The 15,078-nt window shown below is 48.6% G+C and overlaps 1 pseudogene; it reads left to right on the top strand.

Annotated features, from left to right (window-relative positions):
* Positions 1–9,516: 9,516 nt before the first annotated feature.
* Positions 9,517–10,070, top strand: LOC101997981 (annotated as a pseudogene).
* The last annotated feature ends 5,008 nt before the right edge of the window (positions 10,071–15,078 follow it).

Raw genomic sequence — 15,078 nt, 5'->3', positions numbered from 1 at the left:
GGGTGGGTGGATGGATGATGGATGGATGGATGGATGATGGATGGGTGGGTGGATGGATGATGGATGGATGGATGGATGATGGATGGGTGGGTGGATGGATGGATGGATGATGGATGGATGATGGATGGATGGATGGATGGATGGATGGATGATGGACGGGTGGATGGATGGATGGATGGATGGATGGATGGATAGATGATGGATGGGTGGGTGCGTGAGTGGATGTATGGATGATGGATGGGTGGGTAGATGGATGGATGATGGATGGATGATGGATGGATGGATGATGGATGGGTGGATGAATGGGTGGGTGGATGGGTGGGTGGATGGATGATGGATGGGTGGATGAATGGGTGGGTGGATGGGTGGGTGGATGGATGGATGGATGATGGATGGATGGGTGAATGGGTGATGGATGAGTGGATGGATAGATGGATGAATGATGGGTGGGTGGATGATAGATAGACAGACAGACAGATAGATAATAGAGAAATAGAGAAATTGTAGATGAATCAATGGATGATAGATAGGTGTGTTGGATATGATGGATAAAAATGTATAGATAGATGGACAATGGATGGGTGGAAGATAGAGATAGATGGATAGATAGACAGATAGACAGACAGACGGACAGACAGACAGACAGACAGACAGACAGACAGACAGACAGACAGATAGATAGATAGATAGATAGATAGATAGATAGATAGATATAGACACATTTATGACAATTGGGTGATCCATAAGTAGTTAAAATATGTAGACAGAAGACTGATAGGAGTGGGTAGCTGGCAGGTAGACTGTTAGTATTCAATAGGCTTCACTACTTTCCTCCACATTATGGAGGAGGAAGCTGAAGCACAGATAGGCCCAGGCTCACAAAACAAACCAGCCAGAACTAGAAGCTAAGCAGCTGGTACAAGGGTAAGACTCTGCTCAACTCTGCTCCGCTCCTCTAAAACGCCAGCTGTAGTCTGCAGGGAACAACAGCCTGGCATCCTGGAGACCCTCAGCCTAGAGAAGGACCCTCTACCTTTTCCTTCTGGGCAGCCTGACCTCAGTGTTTCAGCACTGTCCCCTCGGATGGCACCCAGGAGGACCCTGTGCCACAGAAGCCCTCTTGTCACCATATGCCATTCAACTGCATTGTACCCAGCTGCTAGCTGCTTCAGGCCTGACAGCGCCAGAGCTCCCGGTGTAGCACAGGACAGTTCAGCACTGACCACATCGCATCTGCCCAGCTGACTGACGATTGACACTGAAGCTTATGCTGTTGGCACCGAGGTAGAGCTGCTGTGGGCAGAGGTCCTGGGCGCCAGGTTCACAGAAGAAAGCTGAGGAGGACCACTCTTCAGAGAAGGGATCCCAATAGCAACCAGAACCAGTCCTTTCTTTGGGGTTTTGGCTTTGTTTGTTTTATTTTTATTTTGTGTTGTTGTTGCTGTTTGCTTTTCTGAAAAGAATCTTGCAACATAGCCCTGACTTGGAACTCACTGGATAGAAAAGCCTGGCAATGAGCTCTGATGTACCTCTTGCCTCTGCCTCCCGCTGTATCAGAATCCCAAGCCTTCTCCACCACCTGGACAGGTCCCCTTTCTGAGCATACAGACTCTTCTGGATTCCTCTGAATCCTGAAAGCACCCCTCATCTTCAGCACCCTAGCTCTGGGAGGGGTAGCTGCTCCAGGCTCACAGATGATCCAGGCCCTGGGATCCTGAAGCCTTGCCTGTACCGATGCCTCTTCCTCAGACAGTTACCAGCCAGGAGCTTCCATTTTCCATTCTGTAAGCCGAGCATGATGAACCTGGCTCCCATCCCAAAATAACTCACACCAGCCCCACAGGCTGGAAATGAAGCCCAACAGCTCCAGGCCGGGTCTAGCCTCCCTTAGAACTCCCGATCAGCAATAGAAAATAAAGCAGACCTTGTGCACAGAGTGTCACGTGACCCGTGGTCATGGCTCCTCTCTTTCTAGTCTTACCAGGTAGCAATAGGGCTCCCTACCACTGGGACCCAGAAGCAAGCGGGCTTCCAAACAGCCCTCACACAGCCTTTCAAACCACACCATCCTTGTCACTGACCTTCCTTCGTCACTTAGTACACCTCCTCAAATGCAGGCATCAAGGCTGTGCTGAGGTCCCCCACAGCCACCGAGTGGTCACCTGTCTCATCTTAGTGGTTCCCCAGGCCACCTGTCCTATAGTCTTTGACAGACAGGCAGCGGTGTGTGGTGGCAGTACTGGGGGCTGGGCAGGTGTTCTGCAGTAATATTTGCCTCCTTCTACCAGGGAAGAGGTGCTATATAGCTTAGACTACACCCCCATGCCTCAGTTTCCTTTGTAAAGCTGGCTTCAATGGTGCCTACGAGGAGAGGTGTTCAGAGCATGGAATGAGATGATAGGGTATGATGTCCTGATACCCTAGGAGTGTAGAGAACCTAAGGGTTCCTGAGGGTGTGGAAGTGGTGGTGGGAAGTGGTGTTCCTCTCCATGAGGGCCCTCCGAGGTCAGTTCTAAGTCCCACGCCAAGCCTGACAGGGGATATACATGTGCCTATTTCACAGAAGGGAATTTAGGGAATAGTATTCCACCGTGGGGAATACCTCCCTCTGCTTGACCACAGGAGCTGGACACAGCTCAATGGCAGGGTGCTGGCCTAGTGCATGCAAGACCCAGAACAAAACCAAGAGCCTAGGGAGAAAAGGAGACTGAAGGAAGGCTTGGGAATACCCCTTGCCCTGGCAGACTGCCAGGATGGGACAGGGTGGGAAGGAGCCTGCTGGCTTTGAGAAGCAGCCCAAAAAGTCAGGACCAGGCTCACTCCCTGGGTCTTCCAGGTACCTGGCAATACGACCACCCATTCTCTGAATGCTGGTTTGTATACAGCAAGAAGACAGTATGGTGGGGTGGTGGTGGCGCATGCCTTTAATCCTAGCACTGGGGAGCAGAGGCCAGCCTGGTCTACAGAGTGAGTTCCAGGACAGCCAAGGCTACACAGAGAAACCCTATTTCAAACAAACAACTACAACAACAAAGATGGTATGGCTTGCATATTGTCCACTCACAATTCACCACACCTTTCCTGGCCTCAGTTTCCCTATCTGTCAAGTGGGAAGACTAAGAGTTCTAAAGAACATCAGAAGGGTGAATGGGGCCCAGGCACTTTGCACATAGTTAACACTCAATAATCGGCAGCTACTGCATTGGAGGGAGGCCCTGAGGCCCTGCATAGTGGGTAGCTCCCTGGGGTAGCCCCAAGAAGGGCTGGGGCCAGGCTGCTCACCATGGCTTCCCCAGATGCTGAGGTCCCTAGCCAGTGCCGCATTAGCTCTGAGGAAGGACCCTAAGCAAAAAACTCATCCTATTCAGGCAGACCCAGCTGTGCTGGGGCCCACCCTGTCTTGGCTGCCTTCTTCCCAGCTGAGGCCCAGCCGCCTCCACCATTTGCCACCGGGCCACCTGGGGAGCTCTGGGCAGGCTCCAGGCGCCAGCTGCCCCCACTTCTGGCTGGGATGAGCTCATCTGGGTCTGGTAACTTTTAAAGCAGCCAGGAATGTTTGCTCAAATGTTCCAGGCTCAGAGAGCAGAAAGCAACCAGCGGCCTCCGCCCCTTCCCCCGCACAGAAAGCAATCTGCTATAACTCAGGCAGCTTCACCAAGCCGGAGATGGATGCTGCGTCTCAGAATCTATATCACCCTAAAGGAAAATGCCTCTTAAATCACAGGGAGCCAGGAGAAAGTGGGGGCAGGGTGCAGGGACACAGAGACGCTCCAAAGGGAGGACTGTGGAGGAGGGGTGCTTCAGGCCCTGGGTTTCCTCCTACCAGGGCTACAGCCACCACCCAACCCCTAGGGGAGTCTCAGATGGAGAGAAAGAAACCTGGGGAAACCTGGGACAATTCTCCACTCTGACATTTTTCTTTTTTCTTTCTCTTCTTTTCTTTCTTTTTAAGTTCGTTCTCTCTCTCTCTCTCTCTCTCTCTCTCTCTCTCTCTCTCTCTCTCTCTCTTTCTTTCTTTCTTTCTTTCTGAGACTGTGTATCTCTGGCAGTCCTAAAACTAGCTCTGTAGACCAGTCTGGCCTCTGCCTCCCTGAGTGCAGGGGGCAGGGATTAAAGGCAGGCACCACTCTTCCATTTGCAGGGTGTGAATTCACATACACACATGTCTCATGTGCACAGGGGTACACATACATATGCGTGCAAACACACCCATCCCATGTCTTGAACCCCACTTCCCAATTCATAGCTAGACAGCAGCAAGGTCTAAGTGTGTTCAAGTCAGGTCACACACAAACACTTGTGCATCCCAGTGCCATCCCAGGAGAAGACAAACAGGTTCTTTAGTGTTGTCTGTGAAGCCCTGGAGACCTCTCAATGCCTTCCCAGTTCCTTCAGCCTCAACTCTGCAACTCTGTCCTTTGCAGCTCACACCCAACACTGAAGGGCTTTTTTTTAAACCTGGCTAAGATGCAGTCACCTGTCCAATAGGTGGCATGAACTCAGCTTTGAACCACCCTCCTCTGAGAAACCCAATATAATCAGAAACCTCTGGGAAGAACCTATGCAAACTGAGTCCTAGTAAGATCCTGCGGTGGGTGGGAAAACTGAGACTAAGGGAAGAGGCAAGGCAAAAGGCCTGCCGCAAAAAGCAAGCTGTTTTCACAGATTTTAACTGAGCCCGCATAGACCTACACCAGAGCCTCCTGGTGAGCCCTGGGTTCCAGGTTGCTGGGCACACTGCTCCAATCCATCTGCCCTCACCTTGTGGCTGTCTCCTGGTGCCTCTGTTTGAGTTTTCCTCATAAGAAAACCCTAGATTTAAGCCCGCTCCCACCTCATGCACACATCTAACACAAGGCTTTTGTTTTTGAGACAGGGTCTCATGTTAGCCCAAGTTGGCCACAAACTCAGTAGCTGAGGGTAGCCTTGAACTTCTGACCACTCCTGCCTCTACCTACGCAGTGCTGGGATCACAGGTGTGCACCGTCGTGCCTGTTATGCAGTACTGGCCATGGAAGCCAGGGCTCCACGCTCATTGGGAAAAGAACTCCGCCCACTGAGCTGCCACACCTTCTGCCTATGGCCAAGTTTAATGTGATTCCAAGTAACACCACACTCAGGCTCTCCATGGACATGAGTGTTGGGGACACCATTCAATTCAGCACACGCTGATTCTTTTAAATGCCCTGGAATGTTTCCCTGGGGTAGCCAGCTTCTCCAAGAAACAGTACATAAAATCTTTGGCAAAAATGTCAGGCCATTTTGCTCAGATTCAGCTTGTGCTATTCAATTCTGTTTTCAAATGTATTTCTCTAATAACATCACGAAACACTCCATTCCTGTTACTGTGGGTATGCCCTTTGGCTCGCATGGTTTTTTAAGGCATCCACCCCCAGTCAGTCAAAAAGTAGCTGGCTGATTGCTAATGGTAGGTCTCAACACCATGCATGCTTGACTTTAATTCAAACTTGACCATGGGCTCTTCTCATAACAGTAGACTTTTTTTTTTTCAAGACAGTGTTTTTCTGTGTAGCCCTGGTTGTCCTGGAACACCAGGCTGGCCTTGAACTCATAGGAATCCACCTGCCTCTACCTCCTGAGGGCTGGGATTAAAGGCCACAACTGCCCAGCTCAGGAAATATTTTTTAAGCAACAATTATTTTTAGAAAACAATTAGGATTACCTTATTATAATTTTATATTATAACTTTTAAATTATAATATAATTTATTCCTAATAACATCTTATAGTAACTGAATACAGATGCAAAGATGATTTTTGGAGCTTACCATGGGCTGGTGCTGAGTGTTTATTCAGGTTGGAGTTCCAGTCAGAGAAGATGAGGTACATGGTGCAGCTTAAAGAAACTAAAACTGCAACCAGCAAGATGACTCAGTGTGAAGCACACTTACTGCCAAGCTGAACGACCTGAGTTCAAGCCCCAGGACCCACACAGTGGAAGTAAAGAACCAACTTTTGCCTGTTGCCCTCTGACCTCCACATGAAAGCCGTCATACATGCATGCCATTCTCTGCAACATACATATACATAATAATAATTGTTTTTATTAAAATATTTAATAAAAAGGAATGAAACTAGCCAAGTGGTGGTGGCTCACACCTTTAATCCCAGCACTCGGGAGGCAAGGACAGTTGGATCTCTGCTGAGTTCGAGGCCAGTCTGGTCAACAGAGCGAGTTCCAGGACAGCCAGGACTACACAGAGAAACCCTGTCTCGAAAAAAAAGAATAAAACAGTGCTGAGAACAAGTAACAGCGAGCACTCCGTCCTAAACTGGGTATTCAGGCCACGCCCCCTCTAAGGAAATGACAGGAAAAAGAAAAGCTGGAAGCTGGAGGGGGATGCTGGGAGACACCACTCTTCATTTTTTTTAATTTAATATTTGGTTTTTATTAGCTGTTCCTTTATGACAACTTCATATTTGTGTATAATGCATTTTGGTTATTCTCACTCCCTCCCCCATCAGCCCCACCCCACCCCCTGTCCCTATAGGTCCCTTTCCCATGTTCATGCTGTTTTGTAACCTAAGTTTAATCAAGACTGTCTTTACAGTCTATGAACCTCACTTCTATTATTTTCTAGAAAATTCCATTTTTCCCAACCCTTGGCTCAATAATTGGAACACAACTAAGTAAAGGTTTTTATCCTTAAGGAGAGGAGGTGAGAACTGCATGCACTCAGCAGCGAGTCTTCTCCTTGCCACAGGGGTGTCCAGGTGCTTCGGGAAGCTCCTCCCACAGCCCAGCTCTAGCTTCAGAGGAAAATGTCCCCCCACCCCCACCCCGCACAGGCCTGTCTGACCCTCACGCTGCCTCTGATGCTCCTCCTCCTGACTTGATGACCACACCCCCGTGTCTGTCCCTTGTCTCTCCCACCTGCTGTCTTCTCTGCCACTGAGCTCTGAATGCGGAAGTGACGTAGGGGGCTTCCCTAACCCTCAGGACCAAGGTTGCAAGAGCCTGCTTGACCTTGGTTTTGAAAAACTAATTCAGACTCCTCAGCAAGTGAAGCTTTGGCTTTCCACTCTTGCTGACCCTCCCCACAAAAGGAAAACAGGTGTCCCAATAAAACCCAGGCTCAACTGTTTCTAGAACTCTTCACAGCAGCCACCAACAGTGATGATTAAACAGGATGAGCTCTGTCCGTGCAATGGAATAGTATCCAGCTGTGGAAAGGCATGGAGCTCTGATACAGTGTGCCAGCTCAGCGCTGAGGAGCGTGAGAGACACGTGAGAGACGCGCAGCTCATTTCCTGTGTGGTTCTATTCAGAGAGGATGCATAGAGCAGACACAGAAAGACAGGGCACTTACCAGCTCAAGGGAGCAAGCGGGGCAGAGAGATAGAAAGCAATGTTTGATGGCTGCACATGGTGACTGAACAGCTGTAAGCTCGGTGACACAAAGCTGTGCCATTGACAATGGTTGGCACTTCTTTACCTTCTGTTTATCGTAATTGAGAAAAGAACACAGTGGGGTGTCTGGAAAGGCCATCCTAAGACACATGCAGTCCCTAGCCATGTCCCACTCCTTATGCTGGTTCACCTCAGGGACAAGGGACCCTTCTCTGGACTCTCCTGGGTATTGTAGTCATTGCCCCTACAGGCCTGGCACTTCTCACAGTTCCGAGGCATAAGGGGTCACAGGGTGTGGAGTGCCGGGCCAGTGAGGTTACAGAACTAGAAGGGGAAAGAGTGCCTGTGAGCTCAGTATGCAGCCTGAAGACAGTAGGCGGTATGTTCTGAAGGCCAATCTTTCTCCCTCCTCTGGTGGCTTTTATAAATCCTCTGGAAAAAGGCACTTTTCACGTCGGATGGGCCAAGTCACCTTGCAAAGCAAGGAACTCTCCAAAGCTCTTCAAGATGTTTTGCCCCAGATCTGGGCTAGAAGGATAGGAGCAGTGACAATAACACTCTGAGGCACAGCCAGGTCCTTTCCTGTCTCAGGCCTTGGCAGGTGCTGTTTCACCACCTGGAACCCCACCACCACCACCACCACCTTTTCTTGAGACAGGGTTTCTCTGTGTAGCCCCGGCTGTCCTGGGGCTCATTTGTAGACCAGGCTGGCCTCGAACTCATTGAGATCTGCCTGCTTCTGCCTCGGAGTGCTGGGATTAAAAGCATGCACCACCACACCCAGCCTGGAGCTCCCTTCTACAATATTTGGTACTCACTGTTATCATAACACAACACCACAGACTTGGAACCATACAGACTGACTTTCCTCCCCCTCTCCCCCACCACAATACTAGAGGTCAGAAGTCTGACATTAGAACATTGGTCTCCCTGGGCTAACTTCAAGGTGGTATCAGGGTTGTATCCCTTCCTGGAGTCCTAAGGAACTGCCCCCTGCCTAGTCCAGCTTCCAGTGGCTGCCATGTTCCTTTGCTGGGGTGGCTCCCAGTCTGTCACTAACCTTGCATCTTGCAGAAGCATCCCGGACTGCCTTCACATAGGAATGTTCTCTTGACTAATCTGAGATGGGATCTTGCTCTGTAGTCCAGGCTGCCCTGGAGTATGTTATTCCATGCTTCAGCCTCCTCAAGGCTAGGATTACAGATGCACCTCACCAACCCTGCTCTCCAAAGACTTCCTGTTCATGCTGCGAACTCATCAGATTGAAGCTCCAGGATAGTGCAGGACAACCTCACCATCTTGGTTCCTTTAGCTCTCTCTTCCTCCATCTGCAAAATGGCTCTTGCCACAGGAAGAAACATTCACAGGCTCTGTAGATAAAGAAGTACCACTGTGGGGCCTTTATCTTGTCCTTCCTAAACTTGACTACCTCCACTCCTTTGGTAACTCAAGAGATATGTTTTGGGCTCTACCAGCTCCCAAACACCATGCTGGGGACACTATAGTGACTAGATCACATCCAACCTCTGCCATTCCTGACCTTTATGGTTGGTAGGTTGCCAAGAAGTTGTCTTTGATGGCTCTCTGGACTGTGGACTGCTCTGATATGAAGTTGTTGGTCTGGAACAGAGCTCTGGCTGAGCAAAGGGAATGGATGAGCCTGGGCTCCACCTAGTTCTGCCTTGGAAGCACTTTGGAATTTGTTCTAAGAGGGAAGGCAAAGTCCCTCACATGAATAATAGGTGTTGACAGTCCATTGGGATTTTGGGCTATTTAGTGGAGGCCAGTTCTGAATTTTGCTACCCTTGGGAGTTATTGATCAAGGTCTTAAGGATCCCCAGTAAGGAACTTGGTTCTAGGAACAGCTGTCACAGGCCCTAACATTCTGACACTGTGTTACTAAAGGTCTTTAAAAAGACTTTTAATGTTCATGTTTTTAGATGGCTGCTGAGAAATTGAAAGGTGGGTCTTGGCTGGGTGTTTTGACAAGCCTGCATAGATTAGGTGCTTGTATGTGGCACCACGTGGTGATAGACATGTAACCTCTTTCAATCCCTCTTCTCTCAGAACCAGCAAGGCCTCTCAGACATCATTGTTTCTTGAAATTTGATTTGCCTCTTAAAAAAATAGATTTAAGGAGCTCCGAGTCAACTTCCGGCTGGTGAGCTGGGCTTCGGGCTGGCGGGGCCGTGGGGACGCCCGTGGAGATGGCTTACGCGACCGCGCAGTCCCCGGCTGACCAGGACAGGTTTATTTGTATCTACCGGGCTTATTTAAATAATAAGAAGACCATAGCGGAGGGGAGGCGGATTCCCATAAGTAAGGCTGTAGAAAACCCTACCGCTACTGAGATTCAGGATGTATGCTCAGCAGTTGGACTGAACGCATTTCTGGAGAAAAACAAAATGTACTCCAGAGAATGGAACCGTGATGTTCAGTACAGAGGCAGAATCCGGGTTCAGCTCAAACAGGAAGATGGCAGCCTCTGTCTTGTGCAGTTCCCGTCACGTAAGTCAGTGATGCTGTATGTAGCAGAAATGATACCCAAGCTAAAAACAAGGACACAAAAAACAGGAGGTGCTGACCCAAGTCTTCAGCAAGGAGAGGGCAGTAAAAAGGGGAAAGGGAAGAAGAAGAAGTGAAGTGTGAACGCAAAGCACACGTCCTACTGAGACACGGGCTTCTCTGTGTCTGCGGGAACAGCTTTTGTGTCGTTTAACTGAACTGTGAACAAGTATGTCTCCCATCTTCATCACCAGAGCTAACAATGAGATAAGTTTACATCAAAAGTTTGCATCTAGCTTTTATACTGTAAAAAGGAAAGATTGTGTGTGTAGAAGAAAGAAGAATATTTTTAACAGATAATGACTGTCCCATAAGTTACTTGAAACCCTGTATCTGTTTGTCCTCTCTGTAAACATATATTTCAGGTAAATAAGTTTAATAAAATTTGAAATACACACACACAAAAAAAAGAAAATAGATTTAATATAGCAACACACTTGTGAGATGATGCCGAGATGGGGGAGAGGTGGCTTGGGCATGGAGTAAGAGCAAGGGCTCAGTGAGCGAGAAGGATCAGAGCCTGTTGTGCCTATGGTGGAGGATGTGGCCAGCACACACCCCTGAAGCTACACAAGGTCAGGCTCCAGTTTCCTGTAAGGATGACTCTACTCACAGCCTGACTTCGGAAAATATTCCCAGCGTTTGCCATTCTTGATCTGGGCCCAATGCTGAAATTATTCCAGGACTTTTCCCTTCCCTTAGTCTTCTTTTTGACATCTTGAGCAGAAGGAACTGTTTGTTTGTTTGTTTGTTTGTTTGTTTGTTTGTTTCAGGAGGGGAAACACACACAGAGATGCACAGACACAGAGAGAGACACACACAGAGAGACACACAGACACATACAGAGAGAGACACATACAGACACATACAGACACAGAGAGAGACATATACAGAGACACACAGACACATACAAAGAAACACACACTGAGACACACAGACACACACAAAGAAACATACACAGACACAAAGACACATAGAAACACACACAGAGAAATACACACTGACAGAGACACACAGACACATACAGAGAGAGTCACACAGAGATACACAGACACAGACACACACATAGAAACACACACAAACACAGAGAGATATACACACACAGAAAGACACACAGACACATATAGAGAGAGACACACAGACACAGAGAGGGACACACACACACAGAGACACACAGACAGACACACACAGAAACACACATAGACATAGAGAGAGACACAGAGAAACACACAGAGACATACACACAGACACACAGAAACACACACAGACACACAGACACCAGAACCATCTCTACAGGACAGAATGTCCCCTGTGCTGAGAGCACAGGGTCCCACCTCTTAGCCAGCCTCATTCACTCACTCAGCATCACCACGGGTTATATAAGTGCGGTTTGGATTTGGAAGTTGAACACAGCCTTGGACTTTGAAAGAAGGCAGAGGAGTTTGGGTGAAGAGCTGCTTGGCTCAAAATAAATCTAGGCACTCAATGCAGAAGGGAAAACACCACCAGCAGCTCTGATGGAGGGAATATTTGGATGTGCAGTCTAGAAGGTCCAAGCCAGAGCCTGGCCATCACATGTGTGCAGGAAAGGGGTTGACAGGAGGGAGGGGTAGTGCAGTGTGACGCTTGAAGGGTGAAGATTGACACTACTCTCATTCTCTTGAAAGGGAACAGACAACTCCTCATGTGCTGAAAGCCAAACTTGCGCTTCTGTGCAGAATCTGCGCCCCTGGGTCAGACTTTGGACACACTTGGCATTTTCCAAGTTCTGGTCTGGCAAGACATTTGTTCCAGAACAAACAATGCAGGAGACAGATGCTACTAACTTATCCCGCTGGGCCTGACAGTGCCAGTTTTGAGCCTCACCTTCAAGAAGAGAACAATGTTCTGATATGGCTGCTAGGGAAGAGTGTCCCTGATTCACTGATGGTCAGAGGAGCCCTGGCTGCCTCTCCAGCTAGGTCTCATAAGCCTATTTTACACAGTGGGCAACTGAGGTTTGAAGATGTGTGGAGACAGGAGGGAAGGAAGGTGTGTTGTCCTTCAGTTTTTTTTTTTTTTTCTGTGTTTTAGACAGGTCTTTCCATGTAGCCCAGGCTAGCTTTAAACTCACAGCCCTCCTGCTTCAGCCTCCCAAGTGCTGGTGTCTCATTTGTGTACCTACTGAAGTCCGAGCTTCCTCAGCCCCATCCTTTGCAGTGCCTCACTTTAGGGCACCGTCCCGAGGGTTCCCTCAGCAAGTGGCTTCAGTGTCACTACACTGACTTAAATTGTTGGGGATGCTCTATTTCAATGGGAACAAACGTTTGAAAACAGGATAAGCAGGAAGGACACCGACGTACAGCAGGAATATGGTAGTGAAACAAAACACCCTTGTGGTCAGGTAAGAGCCTAAAGGGTTTGGAACTTCATCCTGAAGGAACTGGGGAGGTGGGGAGTAGTTACACAGCACTTACAAGGTCAAGTTTGCAATTGGAAAGATGAGTCTAGCTGTTAGCTCAGCAGCCATGTTGGAAGAAGGACAGCAGGAGGCAACAGCACAGCTAAGAAGGAGGAAGAGACACACTTCCACCAACTGATAGGAAAAAGAAACTGAGGCTTCTTCAGAGATGCCCAGTGGCTAAGAGCATTGGCTGCCCCTACAGAGGACCTGGGTTCAGTTCCTAGCACCCACATGGCAGTTCCCAACTATCTGTAACTCCAGCTCCATGGGCTCAGATACCCTCTTCTGATCTCCTCAGGCAGCAGGCAAGCTGTTTGCACACATACATATGTGTTGGCAAGCAAGAGGTATACCTGCATACATACTGACAAAACACTCATATACATTAAATACAGTCAAAACTTTACAAAAGGCAAGGGTCTTGTAACAACAGCACATCCCTAGGCTCTGGCCTCAGGGAATCCTCATCACCCCATATTGGGTTGAACCTTTTGAGGAAAGCAGATGTGGCAGCTTCTAATGGACAAGGCTGTCATGACCCTTCCTGACTGCCTTGGGGCGCTGTCCTCACTGTTCTGCATAGGCTGGATAGCTCTGGGATGTGTACATCTGAGGTAGCCTGGACTAGGCATATAGGCTATCACCACATGTCCTGCCCCCAGGGTGATGTGGGATTTCCCTCTGTATGCTGTGAATATGTTTTATTACCATTGGTTAACAAAGAATCTTCTTTGGGCCTATGACAGGGCAGAATATAAGCAGGCAGGAAATCTGAACAGAGAGAGTAGGTGTACCTAAGTAGACAGACAAAGAACGGAACCTCACCAGTAGACCACAGTCACATGGTGATACACAGATTAATAGAAATGGGTTGATATAAGATATAAGAGTTAGCTAGAAACATGCACAAGCTATTGGCCAAACAGTGTTGTAATTAATATAGGTTCAGTGTGATTATTCAAGTTTGGGCAGCTGGGAATGAACGAGCAGCCTCCACCTACATCAAACAAGTCTGCAACAGTCTCAATCTGTGCATCAGAAGCCCCATCTAAAATGTGCTCAACAAACATGGATTGGTGATAGAGCTCTGACTGTATGCCAAACTGTGCATGGCCAGGGACCAAAACAGGGGTAGCCTCTGCCTTTGGAAAGAGAGAATCGCTTCTCGGCCTTTTGGCTAAGATCAAGTGTAGGAAAGAGAGAGGCAGTGCCCACCTGCTGGGGTCCACAGTGGTCTGTCCAGAGGCACTGCAGCAATCCTCACAGTGACTCAGGAATAAAATGATTTTCTACAGAATCAAGAACAGCAGTGTGCATTTAATCTTAGCCACCCTATGGCTGAGATAGGAGAAGGCCAGAGCCCAGACTCTGAGTCAGAACCTGTCTCTTTTGGGGGGAGGGGGACTCCTAAGGTTTGCCAGGAAGCCACTTGCACATTGAGGCTGAGTTCCTACACATTTGATCTTGTACATGTGGGCTTTTGTAGTAGGGTATCACCCCCATTTACAATAAAACAGGGACAGAATGTGAAACTCTAACAAGTCTGATCCTGCAGGGCCCCTGAAGGGGACTATTCTGAGCCCACCTTCACATAACAAACTTGCTGTGTGGTATTTCCTGGGTGCATCCCTTCTGTGACCTGTGGGCACAGGGTTCATTTCCAAGGAGAAAGACGAGACTCAGGACACAATCTAGGAGACTTGGACTTGGAAAAGGGTTCCTATAGACCTGCTCTCTCTGAGCCCACCCCCTGGCTCATACTGCCACACAATGTGTGAGGTTTCTTAGGCTCCACCATCACCCTGCTCTACTCTGGCTCAGTGTTCACCAGCCCCTGACCTCCATGGACAGGCTTCATTGTGGGTCCTTTGGAGTAGGACCACTCTCTTCCTCCTGCCAGCCTCTGTCACCACCCATTCCTTCAATATAGAGGCCAACTTCGCCACTGTGTCAAATTAGACCCTCTGGCAGAGATTTGAGGCAGGACTGTCACATCAGGAGGAGAAGATAGAGCTAATGGGCCAAGCAGTGATTTAATCAATATGGTTTATGTGTGATTATTTCAGGCCTAAGCTAGCCAAGTGGCCGGGAAGAACAAGTGACCTCCCCCAACAAATTGGCGCCAATGTGGCAAACTAAAATCCACTTAAAAACCTGAGAGAGCTTAATTCTAGACACAAAAATGCAGAGTTTAACACAGCTTCTTCCTTTTTGCTGGTGGCGTGCCGCAGCTCCTTTTAGAGAAGTCTTATTGATTCAGTGGTAGCAGCCTTGCGGTTTCAAAATGGCAGCTTTCCAGCCATGGGTCATGCTGCCAGCATGAACTCTGACTCTTTCAGGCAGGAGGTCTGGCTACGAAGCATTTGGATGTGTTTTGTGAGCAATGTGCTAAGGGTTGCTTGGTGGCAACATGAACCAGCTGTGTGCCTAGAGATGGGGCAGTGTGCATGGCTCTGGGGGGAGGGGGAACAAGCAGCTCCACCATGCTGGACTGTGTGGAGCATGCAGGAAGTACCATATATACCATAGTAATGGCACAGCTTAAGTTTTAAGATGCACTTAGCATTTTAAAAAGTGCTCCTGGACAGTAAAGAATTACAGATATGCAATAAAGACAAATCCAGATAAGTCACAGTGTTGGATAAATGTACATAGGCTTGGGAGAGAGAAGAAAACTAGTATAGAGGGTCAGAAAATAA

This window comes from Microtus ochrogaster, chromosome 2 (genome assembly GCF_000317375.1).
Source record: "Microtus ochrogaster isolate Prairie Vole_2 chromosome 2, MicOch1.0, whole genome shotgun sequence".
Lineage (NCBI taxonomy): Eukaryota > Metazoa > Chordata > Mammalia > Rodentia > Cricetidae > Microtus > Microtus ochrogaster.
This window is presented reverse-complemented; position numbering and strand designations above follow the sequence as displayed.